The sequence below is a fragment of the Bidens hawaiensis genome, unplaced genomic scaffold, assembly GCF_021521415.1.
Source record: "Bidens hawaiensis isolate Kalapana, Puna unplaced genomic scaffold, B.hawaiensis_p1.1 tig00013117_1, whole genome shotgun sequence".
NCBI lineage: Eukaryota > Viridiplantae > Streptophyta > Magnoliopsida > Asterales > Asteraceae > Bidens > Bidens hawaiensis.
Genome location: NW_027492107.1, coordinates 569,931 through 584,880, shown reverse-complemented (window position 1 = coordinate 584,880; position 14,950 = coordinate 569,931). Strand labels below are relative to the sequence as shown.

At 36.3% G+C, this 14,950-nt stretch overlaps 1 pseudogene across 1 annotated transcript; it reads right to left on the bottom strand.

Moving 5' to 3' along the window:
• Positions 1 to 9,288: 9,288 nt before the first annotated feature.
• LOC143543338 (protein NUCLEAR FUSION DEFECTIVE 4-like) lies at positions 9,289 to 12,889 on the bottom strand (annotated as a pseudogene). The gene is made up of 3 exons (XR_013137057.1): positions 12,478 to 12,889; positions 10,493 to 11,404; positions 9,289 to 9,828 (listed from the first exon to the last, which is right to left on the bottom strand). The product of XR_013137057.1 is annotated as a protein NUCLEAR FUSION DEFECTIVE 4-like (transcript).
• Positions 12,890 to 14,950: the final 2,061 nt, after the last annotated feature.

The following is a 14,950-nucleotide window of genomic DNA, read 5'->3' as shown; positions in this document are numbered from 1 at the left end:
TTGGTGGTCCCAAATTTAAGAAATTTGGCTCTCAGTGGTCCCTCTTTAGAAAAAAATAAACGACGTTAAGTTTTTCCGAATTTCAATTTGATGTTTTACGGCTTTTGATCGAAAAGAGGATGTTAGTCGATTGATGTAAACTTGAGCTCGAAACGATTCTCCAAACAGCTTGATTAGTGCTTCAAATTGGGTGTTTGAACTTCACATTAGCAAAAAGAAAATAAGCTGTTTGGAGCATCATTGCTCCAAACAACTTGATTTGTGATTCAAATTGGGTGTTTGAACTTCAAATTTACAAAAAATAAGCTGTTTGGAGCATCATTTCGAACTAAGTTTAGTATCCTCCTTCCAAACAAAAACCCTAAAAAACCGGTTTGAAATTTAAGAAAAAGATTAAATGAACGCCATAAAGTTTTTTTAACCAGAGACTATTAAGAGCTAATTTTTTTTTTAAAATTTTGGACGACCAATAGAAATAAACTGAATTGTGATTATTAAAATCCAATTTGCCATTAAAATATGACCATTTACCTTATTTTTCATTAAATCGTTTCTTAAATACAACTAAGATGTTGATCACCAGGTTCATGATCCTGTTCATGAACCTAATTTGTTGGTGTAATTATAAAATTTATAAAAATTTATATTTTTCATCCTTTAGGTATATAGAAAATTTCATTTCATGTGGGCGAAGCTATGTGAGAATCAGGGGTGGCCCCGGCCACTGTCGTTTTCTCTGTTAGTAGGGTAAATTTCATGATTTTCTCGAAAATTTTGTAGGTATTCAACGCGGTCACCCCGATGTATTTTCCAAAATGCTACTTGTCACTATCGATTTTTTTAAATATAATACCCCATCATTTGTTTTTTTTTTCCTAAAACCTCGAAATATTTATAAACAAAAGTTACAAATAGTAGTCGAATAGTAAAAGATTTGTTTTTATAAATATTTTAGGTCTTGCAATTCTTCTTCTAGGTATTCACCCATAAGGATGAGATCGGTACGGCACCGGTGTCGGTGTCGGTGCTGGTACCGGTACCAAACTATTCGGTTCGATACCGGTATTGAATGTAAATTTTGAGATATACCGGTACCAAAACTCAAAACTTTGGTATCTATTCGATACCGACGGTACCAAATCTGTACCGATTTCGGTACTGATATCGGTATCAATACCGAATTTGCTTATCCCTACTCACCTTTCCTCTCGCACCATCATGAATATTTTAGCCTTTTAGTTCTTTGTTGGTTAAAAAATTATTTTGTTTTTTTCTTTATTGTAAGAACAATTGTTTGAATAAATGAAGAAAAATTAGATACATAGATGTCATATTGTTTGCTCCGACCCGACCAGAATCACCGACACGAACCGAATCGTCGACCTGAAAATTTTTTAGTCCGTAACTTTGGTCACCCCGTGACTAAGCCCAAGCCTCGTCACTGATTTCATGTAAACTAAGGAAAATACGTAAGTCAAAATACTAGTGTATACGTCAACTACTTCTTGAACATAACTAAGATGTCGATTACGTGGTTAATGATTTAATATTTATTTTTTTAGTGGGTTTTTTAGTGGGTTTTTAAAAAAGACTCCATAATTTGATATTTAGCTAATTTGATGATGTAATTATTAAAATTTAGAACAATTTACACCTTTTATTCTTTAAATGTATAACAACAGGAAGAGTTTATTCAACTAAAATAACTCAAATCCCATTTTCACTTTGTACATTCAAAAAGGAATCATCATCAACTAAAATTTCGAAGAAAATAGTTTGCCCACCAGGTGTTCGACAAAATGCCTCAATGAAATAATCTTTGTTTTTGGTGTTTTGAGGAGAGGAGGGAAACAGGTGGTTGCTCTCCTCCTTCCTCTTTGGTTCGGGTGTTCATTCCTCAAACTCAACTCGAGTTTTGTTTTATTATTATTTTTCTTGGTGTGGTACGTGGCTACCGGGGTGTTTTGTGGGTCGGGGGTGGTATGACCGGGGCTATTGAGGAGTTGTTTGGCCGTGTCCGTTTAGAGGCTTCCACTGTTGCCCGGATGGATTACCGGGGTCCAAGGGGGTTCGATTGGCCGCACATATTAAGCGGCTTCATTTGTCATCGGATGACAAGAAAGAGACATTACGGGAGGCGATCTCGACAAATTTGGATTTGTTTATTTCGGTTGGTGAGGCTTTAAAGGTCTCGCGTAGGTGGATGTGTGGAGCGTGTATGGAGTCACATGCTCTCCATCGGGGGTGCCATCATGATGACGGGTCGGTCTGGTACAAGTGTGTCACGGGAGATGTGGAGGAATATATAGTGGGGATTGCGAAGCCACATGTTGGGAGGGAAGTTGTCGCGGTGGGAATGGTGGAGGTGGATGTAGCTCTCCTTGAGCGTGTCTTCACTCTTCCTATTACGACTGTTAAAAACATTCCTCATAGTTGTCGTATGGCTTTTTCCCAAGCCTTAGTGGGTGCTCTGGGTAAGGTGGCGGCTATGCTAGAGTCTGTTGAGGCGTGGGTTAAACTGTTGTTGTTACCACGTTGCACCTTACGAGTTTTCAGACCTTCTAATCGTCAGCTACGCAGGTCTGGCAATAGAAAGTCTGAGCAATGCCGAATTATTCAATGGTCGCTATCCGCTTGGGGTGACCGTGACGGTTTCTTTGAGCTCCTTATATCGCTTTTTAACCAACCCCTAGGAGATGCCCCGGGTGGTGATGCGTTTGTACCCGAGTCTGACAACGCCGGGTTGGGCGCCAATGTTAAACAATGTTTGCGAAAAGTTGCGGACGGGCATTTCACTGCTGCGGTCAAGGTATTATGCTCTTCAAGGGTTGCACCTTTCGGTAAGGATACTTTGAACGCTTTGTTGTCTAAGCATCCCATCATGGCACCTCCGATTATGCCTGCTTCCTTGCTTTCTGAGTCTCCCCTTGTCGTGGATGTTGATAGTGTGCTTGGGTGCATTAAGTCTTTCCCTAAAGGGACTTCGTGTGGGCGGAACGGTTTGCGAGCCCAACACATTTTAGACGCGTTATGCGGAGAGGGGTCTCCGATTGCGGATGGTTTGCTCAAGGCTATCTCTGCGATGGTTAATTTATTTTTGGGGGGAAGGTGTCCTAAGATGTTGGCAGAGTTTGTTGTGTCTGCCCCACTTACGCCGTTGCTTAAACCGGACAATGTGATTAGACCTATTGCCGTTGGGGCCATTTGGAGGCGGTTGGTCTCTAAGGTGGCTATGAGGGGTGTCGGGAAGGAGATGGCTAAATACCTCGGTGACTTTCAATTTGGGGTGGGAGTCCCCAGTGGGGCAGAGGCCGTGCTTCATAGCGCGAACAGGTTTCTAAATCAGTTTCATTCGGATGGGTCATTGGCTATGCTTACTGTTGATTTCTCCAATGCCTTCAACTTAGTAGATAGGACGACCCTTCTACATGAGGTCCGGAGTCGATGTCCTTCCATTTCTCTTTGGGTGGGTTTTTTATATGGGCACTCGGCTAGGTTATATGTGGGTGATACTTTCATTAAATCCACCACTGGGGTTCAACAGGGGGACCCTCTTGGGCCTCTCCTTTTTGCCTTAGCTTTGCACCCACTTGTTCACCAAATCAAAGATCGGTGCAAGCTTCTCTTTCATGCTTGGTACTTGGATGATGGCACGATTATCGGGGATACTAGAGAGGTAGCCAAAGCATTATATATTATCAGGTCTGAGGGGCCTCGTTTGGATCTTGAATTAAACGTTAAGAAAACAGAGTTATTTTGGCCAACATGCAATAGGGTGAAGGCACATGAGGGGTTGTTCCCTTGCGGGATTGGAAGGCCGGTGCTTGGCGTGAAACTCCTTGGTGGTGCTGTAAGCCAGGATGCGGGGTTTATCAGCAGTTTGGCTATGAAAAGGGCATCTAGCGCTGTGGAACTGATGAGCTATCTCCCAAGACTTCGGGATCCTCAATACGAGCTTCTTTTGCTTCGCTCATGTATGGGAGTCGCTAAGCTTTTGTTCGGTTTGAGAACGTGCCAACCTATGTATGTGGGGGAAGCTGTTTCTATATTTGACAATGGTCTTCGAAGGGCGATTGAGGACATCGTGGTTTGTGGAGGTCCGTTTTTTGGGGATCTCCAATGGAGGTTGGCATCACTTCCGACCCGTTATGGGGGGTTGGGTCTCTGTTCGGCCGAGAATGTATCTACATATGCTTTTGTGGCTTCGAGAGCACAGTCGTGGTGTTTGTAAGACCATATTCTTCGGGGTTGTGATATTTATGGGTTGGACCCTGATTATGGGTGTGCGATGGATTGTTTACGTACTTCACTTCCAGATTTTGATCTTAGCGGGTTCTCTAATAAAGACACCGCCCCCCCTAAAGCCCAACATGTTGTGGCGAGTGCCTTATTTAGTGGAATCGTCAAGAGTTTAGAAGTGAAGTTTGATCTATCCCCTCGCCAAAAGGCGGTGTTTGAATGCCTTCGGGCTCCTCGGGCTCAGGATTTTCTAACGGCCATCCCCATTGAAGGATTAGGCCAACGTATGTCGGGTTTGGAGTATCGGGCTATCCTTAAGTACCGGTTAATGATCTCTATGTTCCCGACGGATGAACCTTGCCCAATTTGTCACAAGGTCTGTTTGGATTCTTTTGGTGACCATGCGGTGCATTGCAAAGAATTGCCTGGCTTTAAATACAGTCATGATCTGGTTAGGGATGTTCTTTGTGATGTTCTTAAACGGGCAGGGATTTCTGCTAAAAAGGAGGCCCTTATTAACTTTCTCACGGATCCTCTTGAAGGGAGGTCTACTTTACGACCAGCTGATATTCTTGTGTTCGGGTGGGCAGGGGGGAAACACGCCTGTGTGGATCTTACAGGAGTGTCTCCTCTTGTTGGGCTCAGGGACCGTGGGTTTGTTGTGGGTCAGGCTGCGTTGAAGGCTGAATTGGGCAAAGTTGTTAAACACGAGAAAGCTTGTTTAGATAATCAACATGTCTTTCTACCATTTTCCTTTGATATATTTGGTTTTCTGGCTCCAGAGGCTGTGAAATTTTTGAGTAGGGTTCAGTGCGTCGTACACGGAACCTCTTCAGCTTCTAGGTTCTAAAGCTTCGTTTTTAGCAGGATTGGCTTTGCTATTTAAAAAAGTTTTGAGTTTTCAACCAAACTAAGAAAATTATATAATTCAATTGTGATCATTTTCTTGTCTTTACATTAAACCACTTGTTGAACACAACAGCTACGATGATTTTAATTTCATGGTTCATGATCCTGTTTATTCGTTTTAAAATTAGTTATTAAAAATATAACTTATTCCATAATTTATTTTTATTATTTGCCTAAATTGATGATGTAATTATTAAATTTATGACTAATTACATTTTTTTTCCTTTGGAAATATAACAAAGTTTCACTTAAAGTAATAATATGACAGAAATCAAAATAGATCATTTTCATGTCTTCGTGTTAAACCACTTCTTGAATACAACTAAGATGTTGATCACTTGGTTCGTGGTTTGTTATTTAAAATTATACTTATCATGCAATTTGAAATTTACCTAAATTGATGGTGTAATTATTAATGGATATTTTGAAAAAATTCCATATTTCATTCTTTAGGTATATAGAGAAATTTCATTTGATGTGCTTAAACTAAGGAGAAGGAAAAAAAAAACAAAATGCGAACATCTACTCGTCTTTCGTTAAACCACTTCCTGAACACAACAATCAAGGTCAGCCTTGGGGGTGGGCGAGCCACACCCCAGCCGAGGCCGTTTTTCTCCAATGGGGGATACATTTATATAAATTTGAAACCTTATAAAAAATATTGGATCCAATAAAACTTTATAAACATCGCCCCAAACACTTTTTTCTATTAATAATCGAACTAAAAGAAATTGGTTTGTATATATCATCACTCGTTACGACCTAACAATTTTTCTTTTTGGCTTGGCCAAGGTATGCAATTCCCTTGGACTGGCCTTGACAGGTGTAATTATTAAATTTAGAACACATTACACTTTCTTTTCTTTAAAAATTTCTTTACTCGTCCTTAAAAGAATAACATTTATCAAATGTGATTATGTGACCATATACTTGTCTTTACGTCGGACCACTTCTTGAGGACAACATTGTTCATGACTACATATTCTTTTTCTTAAATCGTTTATTGAAAAAAAAATCATATTTTGATATTTGCCTAATTTGATTATATAATTATAAAATTTTTAATTTACACTTTTCGTCGTATATATCATATTTCACTTTTCTTCTATAAAAGTAAGGGAATAACATAAATAAAATATGTACGTTTACTTGTCTTCACATCTATCCACTTTTTTAACACAACAACTAAGATGATGATCACGTGGTTCATGGTCGTATCGTCATTTTTAAAGTGGTCATTAAAACAAAAATTGTTTCATAATTTGATGGTGTAATTATTAAATTTAGAACAAATTTCATTTTACGTTTTTTAGGTAGATATCAAAATTTACTTTTCGTTCGTAAATAAAATGATAGAAATCAAAATGTGATTATCTACTTGTCTCTACATCAAACCACTTCTTTCAACACAAGATTCATGTGGTTCATGACATTATTCTTTATCATTTTAATACAATTATCGAAAAAAATCAATTCTATAACTTGATATAAACCTAATTTGATGATGTAATGATTAAATGTAGAAGAAGTTACGAGTTTTGTTCTTCAGGTACAAAACAAATTTTACATTTCGTTTTTAAATTAACGAAATGACAATTTTCATTCTTTATGTTCATATTTTGTCATGGCTTACGTTCTTTCCACTAACAAGTGTTAACTTTTTTTGTCCACTAGTGTAAATGACATAAACTATGACAATATGTGAACATAAAGGATGACTTGTGTGACTTTCTTAGTTTAAGGACATTAAGTGAAATATGTTATATATATATAGGATGACATAAAATACAATTTGTTCTTAAATTGTTATGATGTCTTAAAATATTTGTTATTACATGAATACTCTTTTCTCGTTTCCTTTTACATTTTCATTAGTTTACTATTAATAATACGTCCAAAAACATGTTTTTCTTTCTTTTTTATAACCATTGGTGACTGACATCTAACTTGCTTGGTAAACCTATTTTGAATATATGTAAGTGAAAACCACAATGTATGTGGCAATGGCATAAAGTATGACAAAATGTGTACACAAGGCTATCTGTAGTGGGCGTGAGTTAGGGGCGAATTTGGGCGCGAACACCGCCCTCCTCCCCCCGGTGATATGTGGGCGATTTGGGATGGTGGCGGGGTTTAATTGTCACCTAGAGGAGATGAAGGTTATTATTATTATATTATATATTATTATTATATTACTATTGTATATATATGTATATGTATATATATATGTTGTGTGTGTAATATATATGTATATGTATATGTGTTGTGTGCGTGTATATGTATATATGTATATGTATACATGTTGTGTGTGTGATATATATATGTATACGTATATGTATATATGTTGTGTGTATATATATATATGTATATGCAAAATGAATACTAGAAACAACCCGAACCACCCATTGCCTTCTTTCGGTCAACACCATGGTTCGCAAAACCAACTGAACGTGAACTTACAATGGAACCCGATGAACCTAAACCAACCGAGCTATCCGTTTCAATTTCCCGACCCGAACCTAAACATGTACGTCAACCGAGCTATATGTTTTTTTATATTTTTAGTTATGTATTTTTTTTGTATTTCTTTTTAATTTTAATGCATTTTTATTTAATTACTTGAACAAAATTGTTTTTATTTGATTAGTTTAATTATAAATAAAAAATAATAAAAAAAGATATTGTGGACCTAATTTGTAGCCCCTACACCATTACACCCCAAAAACAAATTCGCCCATTTTGCTGACTGGGCGCCACGTGTCACAATTCGCCCCAATTTGTAGCTCCTCCACCACAAATAGCCTAATGGATGAATTCTGTTATCTCTTACTTTAAGGACGAAGAGTGCAATTTGATATAAATTTGAAGAAAGAGAAATATACTTCGTTCTTAAAATTATTATAAATTCTTAAAAGTATATGATGTAACATCAATGTTATTGCCTCGTTTTTTTTATCATTTTACCTTTACTACAAAAAAGTACGCCAGGAACATGTTTTCTTCTCATAACTGTTTGTGGCTTTTAGTGTAATTAATAATTATATGATATATATAGATATAGATTTATGGCAATGAGAGTGGATAGTCTGGGTATGCTCTACATCTTACTAGCCTCGGTAAACCAATATTAGAATATGTGTTAGTGAAACCCATCATGTAAGCTTAACGGTACATGTATTTCGACGTAGTGACATATCCCTTTTTTTTTTGTAAAGGGCAAAGAATAGGCCGGGTCAAACTAAATAGAGGAAAAAAAAAACTTACGTTGTGGTTAATCATTTATAATTAATACATTATATTAAATAGCTCTATGATTGTTCAAGTATCAAATCAAACTAAAAGATTTCATATAACTTCATTTGAGTTGAAGTATTCACATTGGAGCTGCTATTTCGTACTTTTAATATATTATAGAGTAAAATATTAAAAAAAAACAACTAAAACACCATTACATTGAATTCTACATAATAGAGAAAAAAAATATTGAAAATTAAAACACATCTCTATAAAAATGTTTGTGAGCATAGTAGAGATAAAAGTAAAGAGTTGAGTGTGAGGTTTTTAAAAAGTAATAGAATTTACAAAAAAACATATGATTTTTAAGATGTCGACGGGCATTTTAGTGAGATCGTAAATCATTAAAATTTACAAAAATTCTTGTCGTCTAGTGTGTTGTGTTTATTAGTATTATATATGTGTGTGATATATATATATATATAAGATTACAACACTATAACACCCTTAAAACTCATAATTTAATGGCTGGACGCCACATGACGAAAGTCGTAATATTTTTTAGCCCCCGCTACACAGCCTTATAAATGAATGGTTAATAACAACTCAATACTTGTGATAAGCGATAAATAGATATGAATGACCTATTGCACATGGACACATGTTCTTAATGCTAAAATCAAGTTGGATGAGTAATAGTTAAGCAATAAATGTCACACATGAAGTCATAAATTCACTATGATCAATTTTTGAATAATTTGGCTATTTGATAAATATTTATGTGAAATAGTACTACAAACACTAAAAAAACATTAAATTATTCTCACTAAAAGATTTAATACAATTCATTCCACAAATAAAATTTGTACAACGCACTATATTTGTAGCACATCATACAAGTATACAAAAGAATCAATACTAAATGTCTTCATTCATATCAAATTAAAACATTAAGATTAAGCCTAACATGTATGATACTAACTTCTTTGGCTTCCATAAAGTTGTGCATAGACTCTCTTGGTCCTATAGACCACAGTCATACTCAAGAAAAACGCGATGAGACAAAGAACCGACAAGATCCCACAAGTGATCGAATAGCATATGGTTCCATAGCACGTGAGTGCATCACTGTCTGTGAGCGGGTTTGAAGCGTTTTGAATTTTGGCTTCGTAGTCATAAATGCCACTAGCAATGACGCCCGAGAAGATTAATGAACCGGCGGGGCTAGCAAGTGTGAGAAAGTTGTAAAGTGCACCGAAGCTCTTGAGCCCGAATAGTTCTGAGGCTGCAGATGGCACGATGGCCCAATGGGCCCCGTAACATGATCCCATTACGACTGAGACAATGTATATTGCGCCTGGTGCACCGATGGCGTAGTAGAAAAGTGAACAAGACATCACTACTTGAACTGCAGCCATTGCTACTGGCCTAGGGTATGCATACTTCCTGTTGCCAAAATAGTTCAAAAATTTTTAATCATTTAAAAAAATCAAACTTATTTAGGTGCTCAACCCTGAGCTCGAAACACGATGGTTTAGTTTTATGTTTTCGAAAAACTGAATTCCTGTTTGATTCCGGTTTTGGATGTATTTAAAACCGAAAAACCGAATTTATGGATTTTCATTTTATATTTTAAACGCTATGTAATTCATGAAAATTTAATATATTGTGTTTTAAATATTTTAGGCCCAAATGTGTCACAATCAATTAACCATAAATTAATAAAAAAAAATTTAGCCCAAATTCAATATTTTCATTTTATAAAATCGAAAAACCGAATTTATGGATTTTCATTTTATATTTTAAATGCTATGTAATTTATGAAAATTTAATATATTGTGTTACTTGAATATTTTAGGCCCAAATGTGTCACAATCAATTAACCATTAATTAACAAAAAAAAAAATTAGCCCAATTCAATATTTTAGAACTACTTTTTTTTCGGCTGAAATATTTCAAGCCCAAACGGTAAAAAAAAAGAACCCGAACCCAAACCCAAATCGAAAACCAAAAAAATTACCGCTTTCAAAACCCAAGAGCCGAAAATTTGGTTTTTGGATGGGTTTAACTCACGCACACCAAAATTGTACCCATAAACCGATAAACGCACCTTACAACAAGCTCGGAGAAATACCCGCCAGCAACACGACCAAGAAAATTCCATATGCTAATCATCGACACGAAAATATGCGGCTTTTCATACCCCAAAGATTGACACATCTGACCCAGATTATCAATAACCGTCAAACCCGAACCTGAAGCCAGCACAAGCGAAAAAAACATAAGCAAAAAATCCGCCTTCACCAACGCTTGCATCAAAGTAAAATCATCCCCTCTTCTCGGCCCTTTTTTCTTCTTAACTTTCACAGCCCCATCCGCTGCAGCCTGCACGAGCCTCGCTTGCAAATGCGCTATCCGTTTCTCACGCTCTTCACTCGAAAGCAAATCAACCAAAGACGAAGTCTCATCCTCCACTTCACTCAATATAACTTCGGTTTTACCATGTTCAACAAACTCTTGTTTTTCCTCCTCGGTAAGCAGGCTTTCGGGCTCGTGGGTAAAAAACACCAATGTAACGGGTATTACAACGGGTAGTAACACGAGGATCACGAGCCCGATAGTTAATGTAGTGAGAACAGTTTGGTTTAACTCAACCAAGTCTTGTAGTATCAATACTGCTAAAAGATACGCTGCGAGAATGAGGCAAACGCCGTAAAGAGCTAAGAAGCTCGTGTTATCGGATTGTCTCGCTTGTTTGTGGCCTCCAACGGGTCGAATGAGGAACATAACCGCGGTGATCACTATCGTGGGGCCCACGGCTACTACGAATATTATAGAGGCTTCGTCTGGGAAGTTAAACATGGTGTAGATTTGGGTTAGTTGCTCCGCTTAAGCCTGCGAAACCTTTGAGGATTCCGACTACTGGATCGCGGCTTTTTGGGAAGTTTTGGACACCGGAGACTAATGCTCCGGTGTTGAAGTAGGTTTCACCATTTGTTCCCACAAATATGCAAACACATAGCTGCATTTAACATTGAACATCAACATGGTAAACATAGGAAATGTACATGCATTAAACTGAAAAAACCGATCTGAAACTGAAAAAACCAAACAGAAATAACCTAACTGTAATAAAACATGACAGTTTGGGTTTATGTTTTAGTAAAAACCAAATTTTCGGTGCGGTTTCGGTTTTGCTTGTAACTATAAGTGAAAAATTAAACCGAAACCGAACCTAACCGTAATAAAAACCAACAATTAGGTTTTATGCTTCTGAAAAAACTGAATTTTCGGTGTAGTTTCAGTTTTGCTTGTAACTAAAAGCGAAAAATCAAACAGAACTTGTAGATTTTAATTTTTTATTTTAAATTTCAAGTAACTTATAACAGTTTAATACATAGTTTAACCCAAATATTTTTAGCCCAGTTGTATAATAATCAATAAATTATTAACTAACAAAAAAAATTAAGCCCAAATTCATTATTTATGCACTTTTTTTTTACGACCCAAAATTTTTAAGCAAAATGACAAAATTTGAACTGAACGGTTCGGTTTTTAATTCTGTTTTAGCCCAAAACCAAACCGAACGGTTGATTTCATAAAGTCAAACCATCTACTTTCAAAGTTCAAGATTTACATCTAGTTAAGGTAAAATTTGTATGCAATTATTAACCACAAAGAGATTTAAAATTCAAGTTCATTTTTTTAGCCAACTTTAATATCCGGCCCAAAATTTTCAAGCCTAACAGCCAAAACCGAACAAACCGAATCCAAATCAGAACCAAAGGCGAACGCTTTTCAAAAACTTAAAAACAGACATTTCGGCTTTTAATTCAGTTTTAGCCCCAAACCGAACCAAACCAACATTATTTGTCATATAAAAGTCAAAAGTGATCATATGTTGTCCAATAAAATAATCCTAGGAAACCAAACAACAAAAATACAAAAACAAAAGTATGTTAATCAAATAACATCCAAATCTCATCAATCAAAAGTTCAAAACATTTGAATTTGACCCTTTGACCATTTGACTTTCTGTGTGTGTGAAATAATAATAATAATAATAATAATAATAATAATAATAATAAAACTAACCACCCACAAAGGCAAGTGAGGCAAGGTTTGATTAACAGTTAACCAAACAAGACCATAACCAAAGAAGTTTTGAGCCACACCAATAAACAAGACCACCCAAATGGGAGCCACTTCACACAAACTACCAGCAATGAAGCCAATAGCATCACCAATATCTTTAGCCACACCTAATATAGCAATCTGCCTTTGGTTATAACCCATGGTGCTCTTAATCACTGGTGATATGCTGCCATACATGTACCCAATACCAGAACAAGATTGGACCCACATAGATGTTACAAACACTAGCCATCTGTTGTTCACAAAAGCCTTAGCTTTTTCTGGTATTGTGATCATGTTTGTATGGTTTAAGGATCAAGATTTTGATCAAGGTTGCATTAAGGTTGAAGCTTTAGTCGGTTTTTGAGTTGAATGTAAGAAGTTGTGTTGGGTTTTCTTGTTTATGCAATTTATGGTCTTTTAAATGATGGTATATGAAATAAGTTGACTATTATTTATTTGACTATTATTTATTTTTATATTTTATATTTAGATTATCCTGGATTTTAAAGAAAAACAAAATTAAACTCATGTTAACTTTCTCACGGATTCTTTTGAAGAAGGTCTACTTTACGATCAGCTGGTATTTTTGTGTTCGGGTGGGCAGGGGGGACACGTCTATGTGGATCTTACAAGAGTGTCTCAGGACTGTGGTTTTGTTGTGGGTCAGGCTACGTTGAAGGCTGAATCGGGCAAAGTTATTAAACACGAGAAAACTTGTTTAAAGAATCAGCATGTCTTTCTCCCATTTGCTTTTGATACATTTGGTTTTCTGGCCAGAGGCTATGAATTTTTTGAGTAGGGTTCAACGTGTCGTACACGAAACCATTTCGGCTCCTAGGCCCCAAAGCTTCGTTTTTAGTAGGATTGACTTTGCTTCAAACGAGGTTGTGACGCAACTTGTTACCTATTTGCCTGTCACTTTAGTAATCATTTTGTAGTAACTTCAATGAAAGATAAATATTTTAAAACACATGTTAAAATAATATAGTACGTGTGATATACATTAAAATAAATAATGTGGTCTTTTAAACATGTCATAAATTTTTTTAAAATAATTTGTACAAATTCTTAACTGGTGTAATTTACTAAGTCTATTATAAGGGGGTGTTTGGGTTTCCTAATTCATTAAAGGGGTGTGGAAGAGTCGGTTTTGGTTCTGTTTTGAGCAAGAACTAAAAACCGAAATGCTAGTTTTTGAGTTTTTTAAAACTGTTTGATTTATCTGCTTTATTTTTATGCTTTGTCATTTAGACTTGAAAATTTTAAGTCAAAAATATAATTTGACCAAAAATAATAAATTTAGGTCTAAATCTTTTAAATATTTCGGTTAGTGTGTTAGACTATATATTAGACCATTATCAATTATTTTAATTTTTAAAATGAATAAATCCAGGTCATGTTCAGTTATTTTGTTTTTTCTGGAACGACCAACTAAGTAACGCCGGGGTTCTTCGTATGCGGCCTCCATTGGCTAAAGGTAGCCCGAGCCGGCCACTAGTCCGGACAAACGGAGCCCCTAGCGGTCCACCTATTGAGGGATTCACCGGATAAAACCCGACCCCCACGCCCGCCAAATGGCACGACAGCGAGGAGCCGGTAAAACCGGGTGAGATCAGGACTCGAAAACTAAGTAACGCCGGGTACTCCGTACGCGGCCCCCATTGGCTAAAGGTAGCCCGAGCCGGCCACTAGTCCGGACAGACGGAGCCCCTAGCGGTCCACCTATTGAGGGATTCACCGGATAAAACCCGACCCCCACGCCCGCCAAATGGCACGACAGCGAAGAGCCGGTAAACCCGGGTGAGATCAGGACTTGAACCCTGGAAAGCGACGGTTATTTCTCATATATCCCATATAAATTGGTGATAGTTATTTTGGTTTGAATATGCTTTTTTGGTTTATACACTTCTTTCTAACTGAATATATAAAAATAATAATTAAAATTAGCATTAGTCTAAAGTCTTGATTAACCGAGTTAACTAAGTCTTTTCAAATAATTGAATTAACTAAACTCATTTATGATCAAACTATACTAGTATATGTTAACCTTTAACGTGTTTGCCATTGCTAATAATAATATTAATTTTTCTTTACATCTATAATTGCGGGTGTTCTTGTATAATGATTTCTTTAATTGAATGCACATGTGACAGGTTATATATTTTATTAAAAGATTACATCAAATTTGGTCATTATATAATGGACACTATATAATTAATTAATTATGAATTATACCTTATTTACTATTTATATTATATTAATTATTAAACTTCCAAAGATATATACTCAGCAGCCATGATCCTCCACGAGTCTCTCAAGGCTTACCTAACCCCTGGTCTCAAAGTTGATCTTGAGTAGGTACGAAATGTTTGGTGGTAGGTACAAAATGCATAAGTTAAAACAAAATGATATTAAATTAAATTAATTTGTT